Source organism: Antechinus flavipes, chromosome 1, assembly GCF_016432865.1.
Source record: "Antechinus flavipes isolate AdamAnt ecotype Samford, QLD, Australia chromosome 1, AdamAnt_v2, whole genome shotgun sequence".
NCBI lineage: Eukaryota > Metazoa > Chordata > Mammalia > Dasyuromorphia > Dasyuridae > Antechinus > Antechinus flavipes.
The window spans coordinates 220071545-220080774 of NC_067398.1; the positions used below are offsets into that span (position 1 = coordinate 220071545).

The 9230-nt window shown below is 33.5% G+C and overlaps 1 pseudogene; it reads right to left on the bottom strand.

Annotated features, from left to right (window-relative positions):
- Positions 1-1227: 1227 nt before the first annotated feature.
- On the bottom strand, positions 1228-5569 carry LOC127544923 (pre-mRNA-processing factor 6-like; annotated as a pseudogene).
- Between the last annotated feature and the right edge of the window lie 3661 nt (positions 5570-9230).

The following is a 9230-nucleotide window of genomic DNA, read 5'->3' on the forward strand; positions in this document are numbered from 1 at the left end:
CCAAAATAAATTCCACCAAAGAATACAACAACTTAAATAGTAAAAATAGAAAAATACATCAAAAAGTTCATTGAAGAAAATAATTTCTTAAAAATTAAAATTCAGCAAGTAGAAAAATCCTATAACACATCAAAAATCATTCAAAGAATATCAAAAATGTGCATTGGAAAACATAACTGTCTGGGAAAAATAAATTTACTACAAATCACTTCAGAATTATTAGACTACATAAAAGTCATAATAAAGAGTTCATATAAACCATTTTAAGAATTTAAGTAGAAAAACTGTCATGATATACTAGAACCAAAGGATAAAATAGAAATCAAAAAATTTCATTGATAACTTCCTAAAAGAGATCTCACAATGAAAAACTCAAAGAAATAGTATAGCCAAATTTCAGAGTTCCTAGGTCAAGAAGGACTGCAAGGAACCAGAAAGAAAATAATAATAATAACAATGATGATGATGATGATGGAGAGCCACAGTCATAATAATTCAAGTTTTATCAGCTTCTACATTAAAAGACTAGAGTGCTTCAAATATGATATTCTGAAAGGCAAAGGATTATAAACAAGAATTAACTATTAAAAAACTAAGTAAAATTTTCTAGGGCAAAAATTGACATTTAATGAAATTTAGGATTTTAAGCATTGCTGTTGGAAATAGCAGAACTGAATAGAATAAATTGTGGCAATAAAAATAATTTCATTAAAAAGAAAGACACATGAAACAACAAAACAAAACATATGGGATATATCCAAAACCATACTTATGAAAGAGATATGTATGTTTATCTGTGTGTGTCTAAATACTTACTTTAATAAATAGAATGCAAACATCATTGTATTAGGCACACAACTAGGAAATGTTTAATTCTATGATTCCCACACATGGAGAAAATATCATTGAGGTTAAAAAAACAAAAACAAAAACAAAAACATTTACTTCTTTAAAAAAAATCACCATTATCCTCCAGCATGGATTGCTTCAGCTAGCTTGGATGTAGGGAAAAAAAATAAAATCTCCAATAAAAAAAGTGTTGAAAATTCTGAAAATCAAAGAGAGATTAATAAAATTGTTAATAAGCAAACAACTCTACTAACATAAAAGACTAAAAGCTTGCATTAGAGGGGGAACCCAGTAAAATAGATAAACTGTTGATTAATTTGATTTTTTAAAAAGATAACAAAATTACCAGTAATTAAAAATGAAAAAAAAATGAATTTGTCATCCTTGAAGAAAAAATTTAAGGGATTATTAGGAGCTTATAAATAATTTTGCACAATTATATGTCAATATATCTCACAATCTATGTGAAATAGATGAATATTCACAAAAAATATAAGATTTATCACATTAACAAAAAAGGAAGTAACATACTTACATAACTATATTCCATGGGGAAAAAATGAGCCATCAATAAATTTGTTAACAAAAAATCCCCAGGAGCAGAAGAATTCACAAGTCCTACCAAATTCATTTAATGATATGTATATAGTAATGATACCTAAACTAGGGAGATCTAAAAGAATAGATCAGTTTTAGTAATGAATATTAAACAAAGTGTTTAAATTTAAAAAATAGCAATAATAGGTATAAAAATAAGAAAAGAAAAATAAATTGAAGGAAGTAAAATAAGGAATAAGAAAGCAAAACATTCACTCTTTGCAGATGATGTGATATTATACATGAAGAATCCCAGAGAATCAATCAAGTAACCAGTTGAAGTAATTAACGACTTCAGTAAAGTCACAACATATTAATAAACCCTCTTAAATCATTACCATTCCTGCATATTACCAACAAAGACCAGAACCAAGCAATAGAAATAAAAATCCCATTAAAAATAACCATAGACACTTAAAATACTTGGGAATTAACATGCCAATTCAAACTCTAGTATATATGAACACAATTATAAAACTATTCACACAAAAAGAGTCAGATAACAGCTCAGTGAATAGAATACTAAACTTGGAGTCAGGAAGATTGAAGTCAAATCTAGCCTCAGAAAATTCCCAGCTGGGCAACCAAAGACAAATCATTTAACTTCGATTTGTATTACAAAATAGATGTACTGTGGAAAGAAGTGGCAAACCACCTATTATCTTTGCTAGGAAAATCCCAAATTGGGTCACAAAGCATCAGATATGACTGATACAACTGAATAATAACAATAACAACATTCATATGAATAAAGAGAGAAATAAACTACTGGAAAACCATTAATTGCTCATGTATAGGCAAAACTAACAATAACAATTACTGCACTATTTAAATTAATATGCTTATTCCATGCCATACTGATAAAATTATTTTTAGGGTTTTTTAAAACTATTTTTACAGTTTTTATTTTTTTCATAGGAATAGTTTTATTTAATTTCCTCAGTTATATTTAGAACAAATTTTTACATTTGTTGTTAAAACTTTTGTGCTCCAAATTCTCTCCCTATCCCCACACCCAATCTCCATTAAGAAACCATAAGTGAAGTAACACAAAACATTTCCATGTCACTTTGTGAAAGAAAACACAGAGCTCCAGTCCTAAAACAAAACAAAACAAAACAAAAACACTCAAAAAAATAAAGTAAAAGAGAGGAAGAAAAAGAAATAATAATATGCTTCAATCGTTATTCAGACACAATCAGTTCCTGCTCTGGATATGGATTGGCTATGGATTTAGTCCTTTAGACTATTCATAGATTATTGTATTCCTGAGGATAGCAAAATTATTTATAGATGACCATCCCAGAACATGGCTTTTACTTTGTGTACAGCATATTTCAATTGGCTTGAGTTCATGGAGGACTTCTTTTTTTTTTTTTTCCTGAAAGCAACTTGCTCATTATTTCCCAAAGAATAATAATATTTCATTGTAATTATATACTACATTTTTTGCAACTATTCTTTGTAAGGTCCGAGTTAGCTCTGTGGAGGCCAAAGAATTAGCGGGAGTCAGGATAAGCAAATATCCTTGGTCTTTAGGAGGAGAAGTGAAGGAGATGGACAAAAGTGCCACAAACTCTCTACCAACCTCTTTTAGAGAGTGGTTCTTCTCAGGGGTTCAGTGATCCAAAGGAAACCCAATAGATTTTGAAGAAAAAATGCATCTGCATCCAGAAAAAAAGAATTAAGGAGACTGAGTATAAATCAACTCACTTCTTTTTTCTGTTTTGTTTTTTTTTTTTTAAATCTCTCCCAAAGTTTTTCCCTTTTGTTCTGATTTTTCTCTCCCAAAATGGTTCACAAAACAAACAAACAAACAAACCAAAAAAAAAAAAAAAAACAAACAAACAAACAAACAAAAAAAAAAAACCTTGATTTAGTTCCCTCTGTGTTTGAGAGAACTTACTTCAATTTTTTAAAAATAATTACTATTGTCAACTGCATTTCCCCCTATTTATTCTATTCTCTCTCTCTTTTCACCCTGTCCTTCCTCAAAAGAGTTTTGTTTTTGACCACTCCCTCTCCCAATATGCCCTCTCTTTTATCACCCTTTCCCTTTTCCAAATCTTATTTCCCTCCTAATTTCCTCTTGGGTAAAATAGATTTCTACACTTAAGTTGAGTGTGTAGGTTCTTTTCTCTTTGAACCAATTCTAATGACAATAAGGTTCACTCACTTAATCCCTCCTTCCCATCTTCCTCTTTATTATTTTTTTACCTCTTTGGTAAAAAGCCAAAACCAAGATGCATCTCATGGCAGGCATTTCTCCACCAACCATTTGGACTTGGCCCCCATGAGCCAGAGCTCTTGGGCAGTGGGCTACTGTCTTCTACAGGAGTGCTTTGAAGAATTCCCCAGTCTCATGGTGCTTCACAGAATAAGAAACTTGCAACCATATACTCTTCTTGTTTGGGAAAACTTGCAGGGCATAAACATAAATAGCTCAGGCACACTGCAGTGCATTGTGAGCAACAGAACTATCTGCATACTCTCTTCAGGTATGTTTTTTATCTTCTTCCTCAATCCCAATCCCAATGCAATCCAATTGAATGCATAATAGCCTGGCAGGTTGCCATACTCCCAGCTTTATCACAATCCTAAGCATCCTGGATCCATTGCTCTCTGTTGATTTCTACACCATTTGCTCTAAGTGATGTGATGGCTCTGTCGATGATTTTCTCTACCAGCTGAGTATTTCCATTTCCTTCGTTTAGTTTCATTGCAGTAAATCAAATGTGCGGATATGTAAGAATGCTCTCACATACTTTGTTTGAGACTTTTGGGGCACCATCATAGGTCTCCAGCCTTACCAAAGCAAGCCAAAGCTCCACACTAGTGGGGCAGTTTTCCAGTTTGACTTAGCATTATTCTAGCATCTTCTGGCTCTTCCAAATCCACAGCTGCCTTTCACAAGTGAATAGAGTTTGGAACATGTTCAAGAGCTTTCATAAGAACACACTTCTTTGCTCCAGTGTGTTTCTAGCCCTGATGCTCTGATATAAATCCAGATAGACTGTTTGAAATTAGGCAACCATAGCTTTAGCCATATCAGCAGGCTGTAGATAAGCTGCTCCCACCTTTCCATGTTTGCTCTTGGGACACATTTTTAGTCCTTTCCTAATAAGGTTTCTTGGTTCTTGTAGTTTTCCACTGACTACATCCAAGCTAGCTGAAGCAATCCATGCTGGAGGATAATGGTGATTTTTTTTTTAAGAAGTAAATGTTTTTGTTTTGTTTTTTTGGTTTTTTTTTTTAATCTCAATGATATTTTCTCCATGTGTGGGAATCATAGAATTAAAATCTGTGAGAAGACTCTTGGGATCCTCCATAGTCTGCCCACTCACATAATCATAAACCTGACACAACCACATATGCATAAAAGTAATACTGGTTTGACCAATTTTCCTCATGTCCAATTTAGCTTCTCCAAGTGTTGTTAGCCTAGGTGTCATTCCACCTGGTTAAAGAGTATTTATCCTCCTGGGAAAGGTGTATTAAGACTTCCAAATTGTGTTTGTTGGGGATTCACTGAAGTGCAGTTCTCTCCTGTCTGTAAATGTTTAGCATAGAAACTGTCATGAATAAGGATAAGTTTCTCACATCATCGATTCTGCTGGCATTTGTTTCTAGCACACCAAGTTAAGGAATACTTAGCCAAAATACTTCTGTAACTTTTGCCAGTTTTCTTTTCAAATCTAAGAATTGATGCTGAATTTCAGGACATTCCATATAATATTTTTCAATTTCTTCTTTCTCCCTCTATTTCCTTCTTTCTTTTCTTCTTTTGTCCAACATTTTGTCCAGTGCTGCATAAATAGCATCTGTTTCCTCACCATCTTTTTTTCATAAGGACCACTTTAGAAAACACTTTCAGCATAACCATTGAACTCATCATAATTAGTGTCATTCAGATCTTCATGATCATCATCTGCAGCCTGATATTTCTTCATCTGGTCATTTACATTCCTCTTGCCGTAAAATATATTGATCATCTAGGGTCATTGCCATCCGTAGCAGGTCCAATATCTGGCTGAGTGGTAAAATCGGTAGCTCTGTGGCCTAGCCCTAACACATAGCCAAAGGGCATGAACATTTCCAGGAATGGTTTACTCCTCTGGTTCATGGTAACAGCTGGAGGCAGGAAGACTTAGGTTCACTGGAGAAGTGGAGAAGACCCTTTGGGTTACTCCTCTGAGACTAAGGTTTCACAGAACAGTGGACCTGAGGATAGTTTTATAATATCTTGAAAGATGGTGTCCAGACTCTTTTTTTTTTAATCATGACTTTCAAGTAGACCAATAATTGTTAAATTATCTCTTCATGATTATCGTTCCAGATCAGTTATTTTCCCAATGAGATATTTTACATTTTTCTATTTTTAATTTTTTTTTCATTTTCCTTTATTGTATCTTGATTTCTCATAAAATCTTTAATTTCCCTTTGCTCTATTCTAATTTTTAAGGAATTATTTTCCTCAGTAAGATTATGTACCTTTTCTCTCATTTGGCCAGTCATACTTTTTTAAGGCATTCTTCTCATTTACTTTTTGTATTTCCCTATTCATAAATCTCAATTGTTTTCCTCATTTTTCCTTTGGATGTAGAAGCTTTCACTTTGTTATCTTCTTCTGAATGTGTGTTTGAGTTCCTTGTCACCATGGTAACTTTCTATGATCAGAAAATTTTTCTGTTGTCTTCATTTTCCTAATCTGTTACTCAGCTTTTAACCCTTTATTAATGTAGGGTTTTGTTTCCAGGACAGAGAGTGAATTGAGCCAAGCATCATTATCTTTGTGCAGCTGTTTTCAGAAATATGTCCAGGGACCTGACTACAAGCACATTTTTCTGCCCTGGAAATTTGTTCACTGTAACTATAACACACTGTAAGATCTAGTGTGTTAAAACAACAGAGTCCTTTCTCAGTAGTAATACAGACACCTCCTGGGAGCTGAAGCCACAGGAAGCTACCCAGCCACTAATGCCCATGTCTACTTTTGGTTTGCTGGTTTCCTAAGGCCCTCCCACCCTACTGACAAACTTTTTCAACTGACCTTCCACATCATCTTTTGTGTCTCTTGCTGTAGAAACTGCCAGTACTGTCACTGATTCAGAGGTTCCTCGGCCATTTCCTGATTTGCTGGCATAGAGTCGAGGTTATACTGATGTGGCCTTCATGAGGACCATATGCTGAAATCCCACCCTGATGTCACAGATAATTTATGCTGATATGCTGACCTTCTGAATTGTCATTGTCCGGAAAATGTGCTACTTCATTTGGGGGGGAGGAGGGGAGCATTCTGACTCTCTAAAATTTGTTTAGGGACATTATTTAAAGGAATTTGGAGAAGTGTGGGAGAAAGGTTGGATGAGATCCTGCCTTTACTGCAGCATTTTGGCTCTGCCTCCTAAATTTACTCTCCATTTTTTGCTTTATTAATTTTACAGCTAAAAAAAAATGACAAAATTCCTCTGGAAGAATAAAAGTTCAAGGATACCAAGGGAATTTCTGAAAAATAAAATGTGAAGGAAGGTAGCTTAGATATATGACATCTCAATCTATATTAACAAGCAGTAATTAACAAAACATTCTGATACTGGCCATGATGGTGAATGAAACAGGATTATAGATTACATCCATAACACAATAGAAAATGGCCATAATAAACTTGTGTTTGACAAAAGCAAAGATCTAAACTTTTGGGACAAGAACTCCCCATTTGACAAATATCGCTTCAAAAATTGGAAAGCAGTTTGGCATAATATATGTATGAAACAACAGCTCATTCTCTATATTGAGGTAAAAACAAAATGGGAACATGGTTTAGATATAAAGTATGATAGTGTAAGCAGATTAGGGGAGCATAGAAGGATTTACTGTCAGTTCTATGTATAAGGGAAGAATTTATTACCAGCTGAAGGTAGAAGGCATCATAAGATATAAAGCAGATAATTTTGATTATATTAAATTAAAAAGGTTTTGCATAAACAAAAATAATGCACCCAAAATTAGAAGGAAAGCAGAAAATGAGAGGGATATATACATAAGAAGTTTCTTTGATAAAAGTCTCATCTTTCAAACACATAAAGAACTGAGTCAAATTTATAAGAATAGAAGTAATCCCCCAATTGATAAATGGTTAAAAGATATAAACAAGTAATTTTTAGATGATGAAATAAAAGCTATCTGTAGTCACATAAAAATTGTTCTATATCATTAAAAATAATTTTGAAGTACCCTCTCAAATCTAATAAATTAATTAATAATAGAAAAAAGAGAGAAATGTTGGAGGAAAGTAGGAAAATAAAGACATTCATGATGTATTGGTGGAGTTGTGAAATTATCAAATACTTCTGCAGAGTAATTTGAAACTATCCCCAAAGGTCTATAAAACTGTACAGGCCTTTGAATTCAGAAATAACACCATTAAGGACACATGGTTTTTCGAAAAAGCCATTTTTGGAGTTTTTTTTTTTTTTTTTTTTGGTATGAAAGAATTGGAAATCAAAGGGGTGTTCAACAACTGTGGAATGGCTAGCTAGGTTATGGTATGTAATTATAATGGCATATTGCTGTGCTTTATGAAATGATAAGCAGGATGCTTTCAGATATACAAGATGATGCTTAGTGAATATAGTAGAATCAGGAGAACATTGTAGACAGTAGCAGCAATATTGTACAATAAACAACTGTGAATGACAGTTATTCTCAGCAATACAAAGATTTAAGACAATTCTGAAAGACTCATGATGAGAAAGGCAAACCACCTGCAGGAAGAAAAACAAACAAACAATTATATATGAATGCAGATTGAAGTAGAATTTTTCAAAACTTTATTTTTCTTTTTTCTGCATTTATTACTATGAATATATGTATTTTCCATGATATGTACAACCTTTATCAATTGCTTGTCATATCAATGATAGATGATATAGTTGAGTGGGAGAGAATTTGCAACTCAAAATTTCATGTTAAAATTAATTTCACTTGTTTTTTTTTGTTTGTTTGTTTTGTTTTTTTTTTTTTTTTGTTTGTTTGTTTTCAGGGTAAGGAAGCAGAGCCAAGATGGTGGAAAAGACATGATTTTCTGTGACCTCCTCTGACCTACTGTCAAATCAACAGAAGATTGAGATTTTAAACTAGTTTTTGAAGTGACAGAAACAATGCATATTTGGAGTACAATACATTTCCAGAAGAAGAAAACTTAAAGGAAATTCAGAACATGTTTGTTTCAAATGGTCATGGGGACAGTCTGTGAGCACAGAAAACCACACAGGGAGGGCTGGGCTGGGCTGGGAAGCTAGAGCATTGTGCATCCTGAACAAGGGAATCATCTGTGAGCCTCTTAGGCTACTCTGTCCTGGTTGCAACCAAGTGATTTGGCAGGCTTATTAGAAAGGGCAAATTGTAAAACACTGATCCCTGGAAGAAAACCTGGACAGGATTACCCAGCATGGGAAGTCAATCAGTAGAACTGCCCCAGGGAAAACAAATTAGCTGTCATTCCTTTGTGTTAAGAGCAGACCTCAATACTTAAAAAAAAAAAAAAAAAAGATGAACAACAACAACAACAACAACAAAAGCTCCCTAACCATAGAAAGCTTTCGTGGAGAGAGAAGAACAGATTTTAAATCCTGAGGTTCCTAAGGCAAATCAACTCCACATGAAGTTCCAAAGGGAGATATGAGTTAGTTCCAATTTCACAAGACTTTCTTGGAAGATTTCAAAAATAATCTTAAAAGAAAGTTAGAAGAAAGATGGGAAAAGAAAATAAGATCTATGCAAAG